The 15834-nt window shown below is 40.5% G+C and overlaps 1 pseudogene across 1 annotated transcript; it reads right to left on the bottom strand.

The window, feature by feature from the left end:
- Positions 1-1997: 1997 nt before the first annotated feature.
- On the bottom strand, positions 1998-12065 carry LOC311606764 (myelin expression factor 2-like; annotated as a pseudogene). The gene is made up of 2 exons: positions 12014-12065; positions 1998-3442 (listed from the first exon to the last, which is right to left on the bottom strand). The product of its transcript is annotated as a myelin expression factor 2-like (transcript).
- Positions 12066-15834: the final 3769 nt, after the last annotated feature.

The raw sequence follows: 15834 nt of genomic DNA on the forward strand, positions 1-15834 counted from the left end.
AAATAGCCTGATTCAAAGAGATTCTGACAAAATGCGTGGAGTAAAGCCTTAAAGCTTAAACATTTAGCAAGAGGGTCAAATAGTTCCTATTCAGTGGAACTATTTGGGGATAAATTTAAATTCCTGAGGAGCCATCAGATTACAGTGGGCAACACTGAAGTCTCTGGAAGCGAATTACACTTTAAAGCAGTGGTCCTCAACCTGTAGGTCACAACTTCTTTGGCAAGCCTTTATCTCCAAAAAGTAATTACACTATGATTCATATCAGTACCAAAATTACAGTTCTGAAGTAGAGACAGGACTCATTTTATGGTTGGGAGTAAGCACAACATGAGGAGCTGTACTATAGGGTTGTAGCATCAGAAAGACAGAGACGCACTACTCTAAAGACAGTGTCCCCTGCCTCAGTCCACTCTCAGGGTCACTACAGTATCTTCACAGGAATATTGGTTTCACCACTGTGGACTTCTGGGAGTTTTCTTTAGCAGAGACATCAGTCGACATGCAGAGTCGAACTCTCAGAGACTGAGTAAGGAACATATGATCCAATGAATTATTCCTCTTGTCAATTCTTTAATAAACTAATAGCTCCTGTGTGATCATGACTGAACATCACAAAGGCAAGAGAGTTAAGAAGCCCACTCTATCTTAACATGTCCTTTAAGTGTCCCTGCTTCTCAGTACAATTTAAAAAAAAACTATATGGCATAGGAAAAGAAAGAAATTCTCAATTATTTCTACAACTTTTCTTTGAGAAATAGTGGACGGGAAAACACATTTATATTTGTGCCTTTTCATCTCTTGGAGCTTACACTGATCCCAGAGGTTTAAGCAGTGAGCCAGTGGCTCTAATGCACTGCATCAACAGGTAACTTTAATTTCTTGGTATAAACTGTTGAGAGGAACCTCAGTCCCACTGCAATGAACTTCCTTGGGGTTAAAGTCATGGGTGGCATAGATAGGACCAAAGGCTGAACCTAACAGATATCAGATTTATGTGAAGGATGTTGAAAAACTCTCAAATTGCAGCCATAAGCTGTAAAAAAATTAAGGCAATATTGGGAGAAATTAATGTGTTTACAATATTTTGTCAACCTGATAAATGATAATTATTATCATTTTATTGTTGTTGTTTTAGAAATGAGGTTTCTCTGTGTAGCCCTGGCTGTCCTGGAACTTGCTCTTTAGACCAGGCTGGCCTTGAAGTCAGAGATTCACCTGTCTCTGCCTCCCAAGTGCTGGGATTAAAGGTGTGCACCACCACTGCTCAGCCAATAACAAGAAATTCTTCTTAATCCTGTAATCTGGAAGAAGACAGATTACATGCAGTCATGGTTGTATAGACTCTCTGTGGAATAATCCTCACTGGGGAAAGATGAGGTGAGCTTTAAGAAAAGACAGCTAATGCCTGCTTATACCAGTCTTAACAGGTAACAGAACAGGGAATGTTACAAAAAAGAACTGGAGAAAACATCCCGAGTCCCTCCTGAGGTTTTGGGAAACATTACCATCCAGTGGGAAAGAGCACCAACACCAGGCAGCATGGCTCAGGAGAATTGAGAAGAAAATCTGCACTGTATGGTCAATTATAGATATTTATTTTATTTTTTTTAACATGTACTCAATTTGTTTAACCCACAAATACAGATTTATAAAAGTCAGTACAGGTATAGAAACAAATTTTCTTTAAAACTTTTTCTCTATGTAACACGCAAAACATAACAATATTTTAAAACAAGTATACAATTGATTTCAGTATTATACTAAGCACTGTTCTCAAATGACTGACACCGTGACGCAACACAGTAAATCAAACCACCTTTTTCCAGGTTTCGGCAGTCGCCTGCTGGCCCATTCCGAGGCTGCGCCATGTACGCAGTTAGCGTAGGAGCAGTTTTTGGCATAATATTTGACAACCGAGTTTAAATAACTCTCACATATGTAAAACATAATTGCAAACAGAATTTTTCAAGTCTGATGGCTTAATAGTGTACTTTTTCAAAAGTGTTACCTCAACTCACTTCTCAAGGACCTGTCACGTCAGCAGCTACTCCAGTCTACTCGGATCCCTTCTCACAACTGCTGGTGGTTGCTTTCCTCTATTGTGCCATTTCCTTTTCATCATCAGCCTGCTTCCCTCTCCTCGTCACTGGAGACAGCCACTCTTCTGTTTCCACGGCTTCCTTGTTCAGAACCTCCCCAGCCACTGTCATCACTTAAAGCTCCAACAGCTTGCTCTCTCTTCTGTTAGGCTGTTGCCTACCTGGCCACACTGCCTGAATTTCTTTTTCAATTTCTGCCAAGTCAAGTCAAAAGGAAGATTTCTAACAAATATCTGGTTGCTTCTGTAACCTAATCTGTCTCTTATTCCGCTCCACATGGGACCCAATAAAAAGCCTCCATCTACACCAATGCTCCTTTCCAGTATTGCTCCGATCCCTGGTCCCATCCTGTAGAAGCTGGAGATCATGTGGTCCAGTCCCATGCCCATGCCTCCAGTCACAGTGTTCATGCCACTAATGCTGCCACCAAGTCTACCAGAGGAATTGCCAAAGCCTTGATTTATTCCCAATATCACCACATCAGAAATCTCGCTCCATGCTACTAGTCAGTGCACCACCAGCTCCACCAAATCCTGCCATGCTATTCATTGCTTCCGGACCACCAAACCCAACTCCTCCTCCAATTCTATCTATTCCTCAAAAACTCGGACCATCCATTCCCATACCACTTGGGCCCAAATTTCCCATTACACCACCCATGTTGAACTGGCTGGCACTCACAGGTTGTCCATCTGGACCCCGTCCCATTCCAATGCCTCCAAGACCATAAGGTTACTGAAATGTCTTACTATCATGTGAACAGTAGTTTTCATGAGGGACAGATTTGTCAACCATTTTCACATGCATAGGTCTAACAAATAAAAACTGTCCATTGAAACATGGAAATGGCTTGACCTGCTTCGATTGCTTGCTCAAAAGTGACAGTGTCTATGCCTCCACTCTTGCCATCCTTGTCTTCTTTAATATCTGACCGTTTTACAGATCCAGCTTCGCTGAACACCTCTTTTAGTTTCTTCCAACCAACTTGGAGGTCAAGATTAGCAATAAAAATTGTAGAGCCAAGTCTGCCAACCTGCAAATTTGTTCATAACCTCAGGAGGTGTGTTCGGCTTATTGAGAATGGAAGGTGGTAAATTCACCAACTCAGATCCCTCGTCAGAGGCATGTGATCCTTGAAATGAGGTTCCTGTTTGCTGCAGTGCTGGGCAAGCATTTTCTCCATCGGGATCCTCTTTAATATTCAGAGGCCTTCCACTAATGTCATATTTGTTCAGAGTTTCTAGTGCTCTCTTTACAAATTCTTCATCTTTGAATTCAACCACTTGATTTTCCATCTGCACCCTTAAAGAATTCCACATATGTAACCTCACCACATTTTTCTTTTTTTTTTTTTGTTTTGTTTTTGTTTTTGTTTTTTTTCCTCCTTTACTAATTTATTCTTGTTACATCTCAATGGTTATCCCATCCCTTGTATCCTCCCATTCTTCCCTCCCTCCCAATTTCCCCTTATTACCTCCCTCTCTATATGATCATAGGGTATCAAGTCTCTTCTTGGTAACTTGCTGTCCTTCCTCTGATTGCCACCAGGTCTCCCCGTCCAGGGGACATGGTCAAAGGTGAGGCACCAGAGTATGTGAGAAAGTCATATCCCACTCTCCACTCTACTGTGGGGAGTGTTCTGTCCATTGGCTAGATCTGGGTAGGGGCTTAAGGTTTACCGCCTGTATTGTCCTTGGCTGGTGCCTTAGTTTGAGCGGGACCCCTGTGCCCAAATCTGCCTATCATAATGTTCTACTTGTAGACTTCTAGGACCCTCTGGGTCCTTCTACTTTGCCTTTCTCCCATGATTCTCTCATCTAGAGTCCCACTAGAATGTCCTCTCCTCTGTCTCAGTTTCCTGGTAAGTGAAGGCTTTCGTGGGACATGCCCCTTGGGCTAATATGCAGATATTGGGGAAGAGCCTGAAACATATTGGCACAGGAGACAACTTCCTGAACAGAACACCAACAGCCCAGGCATTAATGTCAACAATTAATAAATGGGACCTCATGAGGCTGAGAAGCTTCTGTAAGGCAGGTGACACGGTAAAGAGAACAAAGCGACAGCCTACAGACTGGGAAAAGATCTTCACCAACCCCACATCTGACAAAGGTCTAATATCCAAAATATATAAAGAACTCAAGAAATTAAATACCACCAAACCAAATAACCCAATCGAGAAATGGGGCATGGAACTAAACAGAGAATTCTCAACAGAGGAATATCAAATGGCTGAGAAACACTTAAAGAAATGCTCAACCTCCTTAATCATCAGGGAAATGCAAATCAAAACAATGCTGAGATTCCATCTTACACCCATCAGGATGGCTAAGATCAAAAATTCAAGCGACACCACATGCTGGCGAGGATGTGGGGAGAGAGGAACACTCCTTCATTGCTGGTGGGAATGCAAACTAGTACAACCACTTTGGAAATCTATCTGGTGCTATCTCAGAAAAATGGGAATAGGGCTTCCTCAAGACCCAGCTATTCCACTCCTTGGAATATACCCTGAAGATGCTCCAGCACACAGCAAGAAAATTTGCTCAACCATGTTCATAGCAGCCTTATTCATAATAGCCAGAACATGGAAACATTTTTCTCTATTTAAAGAATACAAAAAGAAGCCAGGTATGGTGGCACATGCCTGTAAATCCCAGGACTCAGGGCAGCAGAGGCAGTAGGATCTCTGTGAATTTGAAGTCAGCCTGGTCTATAAAGTGTGTCGAGGACAGCCAAGGCTACACAGAGAAACCCTGTCTCAACAGCCCCCCCTCCACAAAAACAACAACAACAGAAAAAGGGGAGTTGGGAGGCCAAATTGTTAACAGTAGAGGTTTGAGAGGTCCCATGAAAACCCTTCCTTCTGGGTAGTTACTGCACCTGAACACAGTATGATACTGTTTTAGCTTTTCATATTTATTTGTGTGTTTGTGTGTATGCTTGCATGCATGAATTCATGTGTGTGTGTGTGTGTGTGTGTGTGTGTGTGTGTGTGTGTGTTATTAAGGGGGTTGAATGCAAGCTATGGCATGCATGTGAAAGCCAGAAGACAGCTTCAGGAATCAGTTCTCTCACTCCACCATACAGGTCCCATGTATGGTAGCAGTATATATATATATACACACACACACGGAAAGGGAGAGGAGAGAGAGAGAGAGAGAGAGAGAGAGAGAGAGAGAGAGAGAGAGAGAGAGAGAGAGAAAACTGAATAGAGTAGACAACCCAAATATAAATGCTTATGGGTATACACATTTTTGGCAAAGATCCCAAAAATATAAATTGTAAAAATAACAGCCTTTTCAAAAATGGTGCTGGGAAATCTGCATTTACCCTTGCAAAAGAATGAAAGTAGATCTTTCCTTCTACCTTGTACAAAAATCAACTCCAAAAGGATCAAAGACTGTGATGAAAGACTTGAAACTCTGAAAATGACAAAAAGTGGCAGAAATGCTTTAAAACTAAAGTATAGACAATTGCTTTCTGAATAGGACTCTAGTTACCCAGAAAATAATGCCAATGACTGACAAATGAGACCTCATGCTATTAAAAGATTTCTGCACAGGAAAAGAAGCAGTTGCTTGAGTGAAGAGACCATGGGCAAAATGGGAAAACATCATTATTAGCTGTACATCTGACAGATCATTGATCTAGATGACCAAAAAATCCAGATATATTTTATATTTCTCAACTAAATAATTAGAAATCAAATTGATGAAAGGTCTAATAAACAAAAAGTTATTCCAATATGAAATATAAGTAGCATACAAAAACAAATGTTTAACCTCACTTGGTATCAGAGAACAGGGTATTAAAACTATGTTGAGATTCTATCCCATCTCAGTCAGTATGACAGTCATTAAGAAAACGGCAATAACAACAAACGAACAAAAACTTCTGTGATAATGCTGACAAAAGATATACTCAAATACAGCCAATAGGAATGCAAATAAGCCCATGATTTAGATATTAACTATTATCCATTGGTTTCACCCTTTGGTATTCATCCGGTGATCTCCAGGTTAACATAACACAGAAATACTTGCATTGTACATCATGTTTACTACAGCTCCATCAGTATAGCTGTTATGTGACCAACTTAGGTTCCCATGAGCAGAGAAAATGATGATGGAAATGTGGAATGCATATTCAATGAATTTTTTCAGCCATAAAAACAAAGTTATTTTTTAGAAAAAAATGAGTTACAACTAAAAGTAATAACATTGGACGAATTAAATTAACATCAGAAAAACAAATATTTCATGTTTCATTTATGGTTTATATTTTATATAGATTTTATATAAATTGTATATTATATAAACTCACAAACATATGTATGTAATAAAATTAGAAGCAAAACTGTTCAGGGGAAATAAAGGGTATAATAGGTGAAAGACAAGGTAGGAGCCAGCAAAAGGACAGCAATGGAATCTATAGGAAAAATATGCTCAATATACATAATACACTTGTATGTAAATGTTCTTGTGTAACCTAGTACCATGTGTAAGGAATATCAATACCACTCAGTTACAAACTCCACACTGTACTATAACCTGCCTGAAAGATATACTGCTGCACTAGTAGCCAGTATGGCTAGAAGCCAGTATGGCCAATAGTGGCTAGAAAAGCAACCATTTGTTGATTGGACTTAAGGAACAGTCTATGAGACAGAACGCATACCTCACACCGATACAATAGCTAAGAGCCTGAGACTAGCTAAATGATGGTCCTAAGGGAAAACCTATTTTTCTGCTAAAGGTAGATAGCAATGAAGTGACTCCTCCTAACACATTGCTTTATCTATCGATCAGTGTCTCGTTGAACCCTTGTCAAAGACATTTCTTCTTAAAGTACATAGGAACTGACACAGAGAGCTACACTTGGACAATGTGGATAGTGAGAGACTTCAGAGCACTCAGTCCTAAATGAGATGCCTTTATTAAACCTCTCACATCAAGGCTTAGGGCTCTATATGGAAGAGAAGACAGAAGATTTTAAATGCTGAAGTTGTCAGATGACTCTAAAGAAACAGTGCATTCTGGACACAAGATAGATAGATACATGAACTCACAGTGACAGTGGCAGCATGCATAGGACCTACACAGGTTCATGCCAGATGAGGTCTGATTAGGGGCACTGAGAGGGGGAAGTCAACATGGGGTCCCTGAGTATATTAGTTACAAATCACATCCTAGGGCAGGTTCTATTCCCAGGAGTGGCTGGCCAACTAATACAACACACACACACACACACACACACACACACACACACACACACACACACACAGTGTGGGTTTTGTAAGCCTTTCGTTTAATTTTATTTATTTATTTTAGATTATCATTTATTTAGATTTCGGGTTTTGGTTTTCGAGATAGAAAGAGTCCCAGAGAGAGAACATAAGTTGGGAGGGTAAGGAAATGGAGGGGATCTTGGAGGAGTTGAGGAGGGAAAGGGAAAACATGATCAAAATACATTGTCTGCAAAAATAAAATGTCACAAATGGAAATAATATATATTGATATAAATTATATGTGTAATTATTTGTTCTTAGTTTATAAATAGCTGAACTTTGTTTTAAGTATCAAAAGCTTAGAGCATAAGTATCACACTCTATATTAATAGGTAGTAAGAAAAATACTACTTCATAATGGTATATACTCCTATCAAGCTGTGAAGATCCACTAATCTTTACTACCAAAACATCATTATAAACAATATCTTATTTGATATTGCTCTTGTCCGATTCTGGGACTCCAAAAGAGATCAGAATAATGAAGAAAATATGCAGAAAAGTTCTAGACTCTGAAGTGGTCTGCCCCCACTTCAGCTTTCATATGTTTTATTCTCTGCTTTCCCTTTGGTATCACATAGAGAGCGATTTTTTTTAAAGCATTAGCAGGCCCTTTATTAGTGTGGCTGGAGAAAGACATACTCCTTATAAAATAGCATCTAACCTGGAAACAGTTCTTGTATGCTTGAGTTGCCTCCAACCTCAGCACCTGCTCACCCCCAACCTCAATGGACCAGAGCTTCTTTACTCCGATAAGGCCAACCTAATGGAAACTTGTATGGGAGCCATTCTTATTTTGTTACACAGCAGAGATAAATGCAGTAGACAATTTTTAGTTCTTCCTTCCACGTACTTCCTGCTTTAGTGACTTCAGGGGTTAAGAAGTACAGTGGTTTAAATGCCCAGAACTGTGTGCATATTATATAAAATACAAGAAGAATGAAGAAGGTTCATGCTCTGCACCAGACAAGGATGCCCTATGTGCTGGGCAACTTGAGGAGAATAGATGGTCAAGGGTGATTTATCTTTTCCCGGAAGCTAAGATTTACTTGGGCCCTGTGTGCTCCTGGGCTGTGGTATGTCATCCCCTCTTCTTTATGTGTTTGTGTTGGATGTCCTTGTGTTCGTGCCCAGTGTGCTGCCTCCTTCCTCTCGCATGCTCACCAGAAGACACCTCTGTTAAAAATGTCTGTACTTAGCCAAGTAGAAATCATGGCAACTTGTCAGTAAAGGCCCACGGTCGGTGCATAACTGCTGTCTATACACAAGGAAACATTTTCTTGAACTATTTAAACAAATGAGCGCCTCTTTTCAAGTGTGTAGTATTTTATTGGTATAGAGAGCTATCTTAACTCAGCATCCACATTGGTTTATCTCAGAGACCCTTATGCTCAAGAGACCTGTGATGTTTCATGTCACATAAAGCTTCAGAGCCTCCAAGGAGAGCCACGAGTTGTTCTCCGGCACACCACACCCAGCTACCATGTACCACTCTACATTTCATAAACTGGAAACTATGGCAAATGCAGTCCTACCCCCTTACTGCCCCCATCAGTTTTTGATCAACTTGATACAGGCTATTGTTTTCTGGGAGGAGGATATTTATTTGAGAAAATAACTCTATCAGGACATTTTCTAGATTAATAGCTGATATGGGAGGAAACAAACCACTGGAGTTGGTGCCATGCCTTGTCAGATAGTCATGGTCATACGAGAAAGAAGGCTAAGCAAGCCATGAACAGCAAGCCAGTAAGCAGTGTACCTCCACAGATCCTGATTTAGTTCCTGGCCCACCTTCCCTTACAGATGGACCATGCGTTGAAAGTGTAAGATGAATAAATGCTTTCCTCCACAACTTACTTCTGGTCATGATATTTTATCCCAACAATAGATAGCTAGGGCACTGCCTGAATCTAATTTAATTCTGTCATCTTTACTCACTGCGAATGAAAACATGATAGCATCCACAGGTTAGAAATAAAGATCGTTTGTTTAAAGATTGAGTCCAACCCTGGTCTTGCTTTTTATGCACTATTTGCTACAAATAGTTTGACTTCTTGAAGCTTGAGTCTCTTATCAGCAGAGATGAATACTCAAAATTCTGAGGACTAAATGAAATAATGACTATTAAGTATCTATACAGGTTCTGGCACTTAGTCAGTGGTCAATACATGGTATTTAGAATTCTTTCTCTAGGCTTCTTCATCATGTCTAACATACTTATGTATAATATACTCCTGATATAACTCAGCATAAAGCCCCTGCCTCAAGCAGTGGTTCACTGCTAACCTTGACTCAGGCTTTCCATACTTTATGCTTGCACAGGAACTGAGGCTGTCATCTTTACCTGGAGATTTTTCTGACCCTCACTTTGGCCCCAGCTAATAGATGTCATCTGTGCTTCTATAAAACTAGTGCATAAAATAAAACATAAGAGAATCCAAACAGAATTGGCAGCTCATCTGGGCATATAAGAAAGGATGCTTGGAGGAACTGACATTAAAATTTGGCTTTCTCATGGCCACTTTGTAAAACCTCACACCCATTATGAGGGTGCCTACAGATTACTGAGGCAGCACTTGTTTTGCAAATAAATAAATAGCAACTACAGCAACAAAAGAACACCTTCTCACAGCACCCTTTCTAGTCTCTGACCAGAAATTCTTGAATTCTGACATATATTGGAGTCCAAGTTTCAGAGTACAGAAAGAAAATTCAGGGCACGGGATGTATATTAAACCTACCCTCTGGGCTCTGGGCAGCACCTTTTAGTCAAACACAGTCTCTTATTTTTCTATAAGATGCTACAGAACAACACTGAACTCTAAATTTACTCTATGTATCACTATTTTGTAATTACATGCAGACATGTGGATTCCTTCATGGCACACATGTAGCGGTATAATCACCATCTGATGACTACGCGAGGCAGAGCCATCCCAGGTTGAAACCTCCCCTGGTGTTCTATGCTGCTAAGGAAGCATGCTCAGGAATCCACTCTGTATCGCCATGTGTCCCACTGTCACCCGACAATGCTGGCTGGTATTCCACTCAGAACTAATTACCATTGCTGAATGGGATGCGTGCAGCCCCTATCCCTTCACTTTGACTAAAGCATTTACTAACCTTTCTTCACATGAAGACACCAATTATTTCAGGCTTGACATGAAATCGAAGTATTACCTAAGAGTCCATTGCCTTTTGAGAAACTCAAATGCAGTTGTAATTGAGCAGACATTCTTGGGTGAGTCCCATAACTGTGCTGTCACAAAGCACACCACTGTCACACAGATCTGTATGTGTATTACATGTAGATACTGTCCCTAAAAGGTTGGGTACTATGTCCCTTTTGTCTCATCACATAAAGTTCACATTTTAGGGAATTGCTTAACTAGAAACTGTAGAAATGAAGGTGACTGATTCTTCCTTATAAAGTTTGGGAAAATAATACACACAATGCAGATAAAAATATAACAGATTTTTGTATTCTTAAAAAAATGTAAGGAGTGAGAATTTCAGGAGACAGAACATTTTTCTCGTATTATAAATATGTTCAGGCTTCAGCAAAGTCGTTTTTCATTCTGAGGTTAAAAATAACTCAAGGACACATTTGGTAAAGTTTTAACTTTGTGCTGGCTAGTATATGAAGTGGCTTTTTCAAGACAGGCAGCTGAAAGGAAGACACAGCGTAGGAATAAACTCAGGTCCTGCTAAACTGACAAGGTTTAATTTCCCCAAAGCAAGGCAAAGTGACCCAAGATTGTTCTGTTCTCTGTCAATGGAGTTTCTGTCATAGACTTCATAATAACAGAAGAACACATATTTTATAGGCTGCGAAATTATTCTGCTTCATTTCTACAAGGCAACTGGGAGTGGAGTTTACAGGTGGAAGGGATATCACAAATGAACACTGGACTGGAAATATCACAATTAATTCAATAATTGTCGTTTATGAAGTGCTTGTGGAAATGGCTGCTAGATTCAATGAGCCCCAGTAGTGCAGTAGAGTAAGCGATGTCAGCTCTAACTAGGGGAAGGATGGAAATCTCCTAACAGTTTACAGATGTTTTTATTGAGTACCTCTAATCTGAAAGTTCCGACAAAAGGAGGCCACCCTGGAATTGTTCAGAGACAGCCTTTGCATAGCCACAGCTTCCTAGTGAGTAAGAAATCCTCATTAATCCTTTCGGAAGGTATTGTAATGACACTAATCATGTCAAGCTCATTGGGTATTAATATAAACATTGGATACAACTCTATGGGAGTTCAGAGTAAAACTTCTCAAATACCTTGTAAGCATTGTCCTATACAAGAAAAATCAGGTCACAGATTAAGTACCTCGTTATTGTGAATAAATGTACGAATTTTAAAGGGCTGGTTGAGTATAATCCACATACACCAGGTGTAGGTGTAGGTGTGGAGAGTGGACAAGACAGGGTTAGCATGTCTTTTTCAGTCAGAGATGATATAGTTAAGCAAACAAACTAAAAACACTGTATCACAGTCAAGTTCCTTGCCTATGACTCTGTCCTCATTCTAAAATACGTCAACAATAACAAATAGTCAGAGTCCTTACAAGAAAAATTTGAGCGATGTGTTTCTCCTTTAGGAATAAACATACCTTGACTCCCAGCCCTGGGAGTGAAGAGTATCACCTCTTCCAGGTCTGCCATAATTCTATCCCGTGAGCTTAGCACACAGCTTGGAGCAGTGTTTCATTCCTCTGGGTGCCCTGAGCTGCCTAAGCATAGAAGCATTGCTCTGAGCTCTGTGTGTGTGTGTGTGTGTGTGTGTGTGTGTGTGTGTGTGTGTGTGTGTGTGTGTGTGTAAGAAATATATGAGTCACACACACATACACACACACACAGACACAGAAAGACAGAGGAAGAGAGAGAGAGAGAGAGAGAGAGAGAGAGAGAGAGAGAGAGAGAGAGAGGGAGGGAGGGAGAGAGAGTGCAACAGGTGCATATTCAGCACCTCACAGAGGCTGCAGTATCTGCAAGGCAGTTGGGTTTTGAAAGTTGCAGGTGTCCCATCATCTCCAGCCATGTTCACACAGCTATTGACGTGCATGTGACATCACGGGGAAATGCACACATATCCACTGTGCTTCCCTCAGGCATTGCGATGCTGTGACCACAGGCCCTGCAAAAGTGATTCTGTAAATCGTCTGAGTTGACCTAAGAACATTTTGACCAGGATAGGAGATGCATTCCATACTAACAATCTTGACCATAACACTGCTCAAACTTGCAGATTTTTTTCCCTTGACTGAACACAGGAGAAGTGTCATACTAGAGCCATGACAGAGAAGTGGATACTGAAAGTGAGTCTCAGAGACAGGCCAAAGGCACTCTATTAGACTGATAACAATGAAGTGAAGTCTCTGGGTGGGCACTCTTGTACTGCACCCACAATATTACTCTTGATTTGCTAGAAAGAAAGCAATTTATTCTGTCACTTTCTGGGGACTTAGAGCTAATTGGCCTTTCATAGTTATGTGATTCTGCAAATGAGCATAAAAGTGAAAGCTGACAAAAATTCAAACAGGAAATCTGAAGCTGCCTATTTTCATAAGTATCTTATAATGGTTTGTTGAAAGGGACGAGATTTTGATTAGAATAGCAAATTTCTTCATGCAAAAGGGAAGTGCTCCAAATTACCCATCACTGTAACAAACAAAAAGATTGCTCTTCATTCAGGCTTCTGGGCAAAAGAAAAATGAATGTTCTCCTTTGCCTCCAACCCTGCCACCTCCCACCCACAGTCAACACTGCCATCAATGGGCGTTCTTCAAAGCCTGTGACCTCTCCTATCTCACCACCTCATTTTTTGTTCATCCCACCCTAATCCACTGGAAAGAACATGCATAATACATCACATCTCAGAGACCAATGAGACACCATGTCCTCAAATGTATCAGCAGGCAAGGAGAAAAGAAGCAAAATAACTGACACTTCCATATACCTTTAATAGAAAAAAAAGCTGTAGAAGATTAAGTTCAACATATTAAAAAAAAAAAAAAAAAGCTTTCGAGCCTGTAAAGAATGTTAAAGTATTTTTTGCAGTGTCTGGCACAGATGGCAGAAGGAACTCCATGCATGCAAACTAAAGAAAAGCAAGCCAGGAAAGTAGTCAGTGCTACTTTTCATGCGTGAAATGTACAGAGAGAACATTGTCTGGCAGAGAGACCAGGGTCCTCACCAAAACAAAAGCCCACTGAGACTGAGATCACATGCCAATTAGTCCTTTGGTTTGAAGTTGAAACTTCTAATTCCATCTCCTCTTCTACTCTCCTTATGTGTCCCCTCTCTCTCTCTGTCTCTCTGTCTCTCTGTCTCTCTGTCTCTCTCTCTCTCTCTCTCTGTCTCTCTCTCTCTGTGTGTGTGTGTGTGTGTGTGTGTGTGTGTGTGTGTGTGTCTTCCTCCCTCCTCTCCCTTCCCCATCTCTCTCTCTCTCTCTCTCTATATATATATATATATATATATATGTGTGTGTGTGTGTGTGTGTGTGTGTGTGTGTGTGTGTGTGTGTATGTATGTGTATATATGTGCATGTACATGTACACACACCCTGGTTCTCTGTTCTCTTTACCTCTCTAAAACACACATGCAAGGCTTCATGTGAAGCAATCCAACCCCCATTGTCACAGACCCTCTCTGCATCTTTGCATCTGCAGAACTTGACAAGCCCAGGTCAAAAACTTATGTCTCAAAGACCCGCCCACCACACTGCCAGCCCTTTAGCCATATTCAGGCACTATATCTCCGTTTCCCCCTGTGGTTTCGCCTTCAAAGTTATTTTCCACTCTGATTATTACAGACAAATCAACAGACAATAAAAAAGGGGGACTTTAAAATAGGTAATCATGACTAATACGTTGATTGCTCTTTTGACTGTTGGGACAGGGAGCCAAAGTGTCATTTTGCTGTTTTTAATCATCAATGACAAAAATAAAATCATGGACCTAAGATGTTCTTATATAGAGATTATCAGAAAAAAGAAAACAGTGTACATTGCCCATAGTGGTATCCTGAGCTCATAGAGAAAAACAACAAAATAAAACAAGAGAATGGCTCTGGTGATTATGAGATTTGAGTTTGCTTGATTCAGTTGAGTATGAATTTTAAACGAAAATAAGAAACATATTTCTAACCGGTCAATACTACAGAATGTGTGTCCTAGAAGATGATACTACAGTCAGCATCTCAATGTGGTCCTTGCAGAGCCCCCAGGCCTGGAAGCATGCCTGCAGAGCTTTCTGGAAGCTCCTTGCTATTTTTTTACATTGATGACTTGCTACCTTTTTCTTTCCTCTCTTTGCTTAAGGCCTGTGATATTTAAATATCTAAAAGTTCCAGGAAACAAAGTGGAAAGGTTTTCTATGTAATCTTATTTCAGATGACTGCAGGATGGTACCGACCTCTTTAGAGCAACGTGAAGACGGGTCATCGGTACACATTTTAGAGCAAAAGGGAGAAGGAGAGATCACACTGAGTTAGGACTTGATGAGAGGCTTTCACTGTTCATCCTTTCTCCAAAGGGTTTTTTATCATGTATTGCAAGAATGCTACTAAAAACTGTAAGCTTGGCTTTAAATTATTAATAACTGCTATTGTGTGTGTTAAGTGCCTATTTGTACTCTAACATGTGCTGTGTAGTTTACAACAATCACTGCTATCTGTCAGTGCTTCGAAGAGTCCAGAAGGACCAACCTTTCTATCAAGAGGCATCAGTGCTCACAGCGGTTGTGTCATAACTGAGGCCACAACCCTAGTGCGTGGTAACATTGAGACCTGAGGCTCTCAGAGTCCTAGATAGGCACTTCTGATCCTTTCCTATCGTCCTGCCACCTTCCCTAGCTGACTTCCCTAAGGAACCAAGCATTATGTAAGTTAAAGTACAGTTAATGGATTTATTCTCTGTGCAATAATCTGTTGAACTATTCAATGACTATCATGAATAACCCCACCCATTATTCAATAAAGGTGAACAGACAGCAGAGTGGCACTGAGTCATGCTCTGGAAATGCCATACAAGACTCCCTGGACACCTAACGTACTTCTGGCATTGATTCTAGTAATGAGAGCAAGGGGGAAGTGAGGTGCTTGTAAACAAGTATTAAGTTCTGAAAAGTAAAGTTCACCCCACATGGACATGAAAAGATACTGCAAATTATAATGATGCCTAAAATACATTCATCATGCTGGAAGCAAAAGGGCTCTCTCACACATTTATAAACTAGCACTGCTGTGAGAAGTCACAAGCCTTTTTCTTGGTGTTCACTGATAGAGCAGTCTAACCTCTACGATGCAATTCCCCAGTTTGACACACAGAGCTTATACGTTTCTCCTTTCATTGTGGAGTTATGATTGGTGACCTAATTTTCAGTTGGTGTTCTTTAGTGTTTCCAGGAGCTACTGAGTCCTGGGAAGTTATCCA

The sequence above is a fragment of the Acomys minous genome (assembly GCF_964271855.1).
Source record: "Acomys minous genome assembly, chromosome: 1".
Lineage (NCBI taxonomy): Eukaryota > Metazoa > Chordata > Mammalia > Rodentia > Muridae > Acomys > Acomys minous.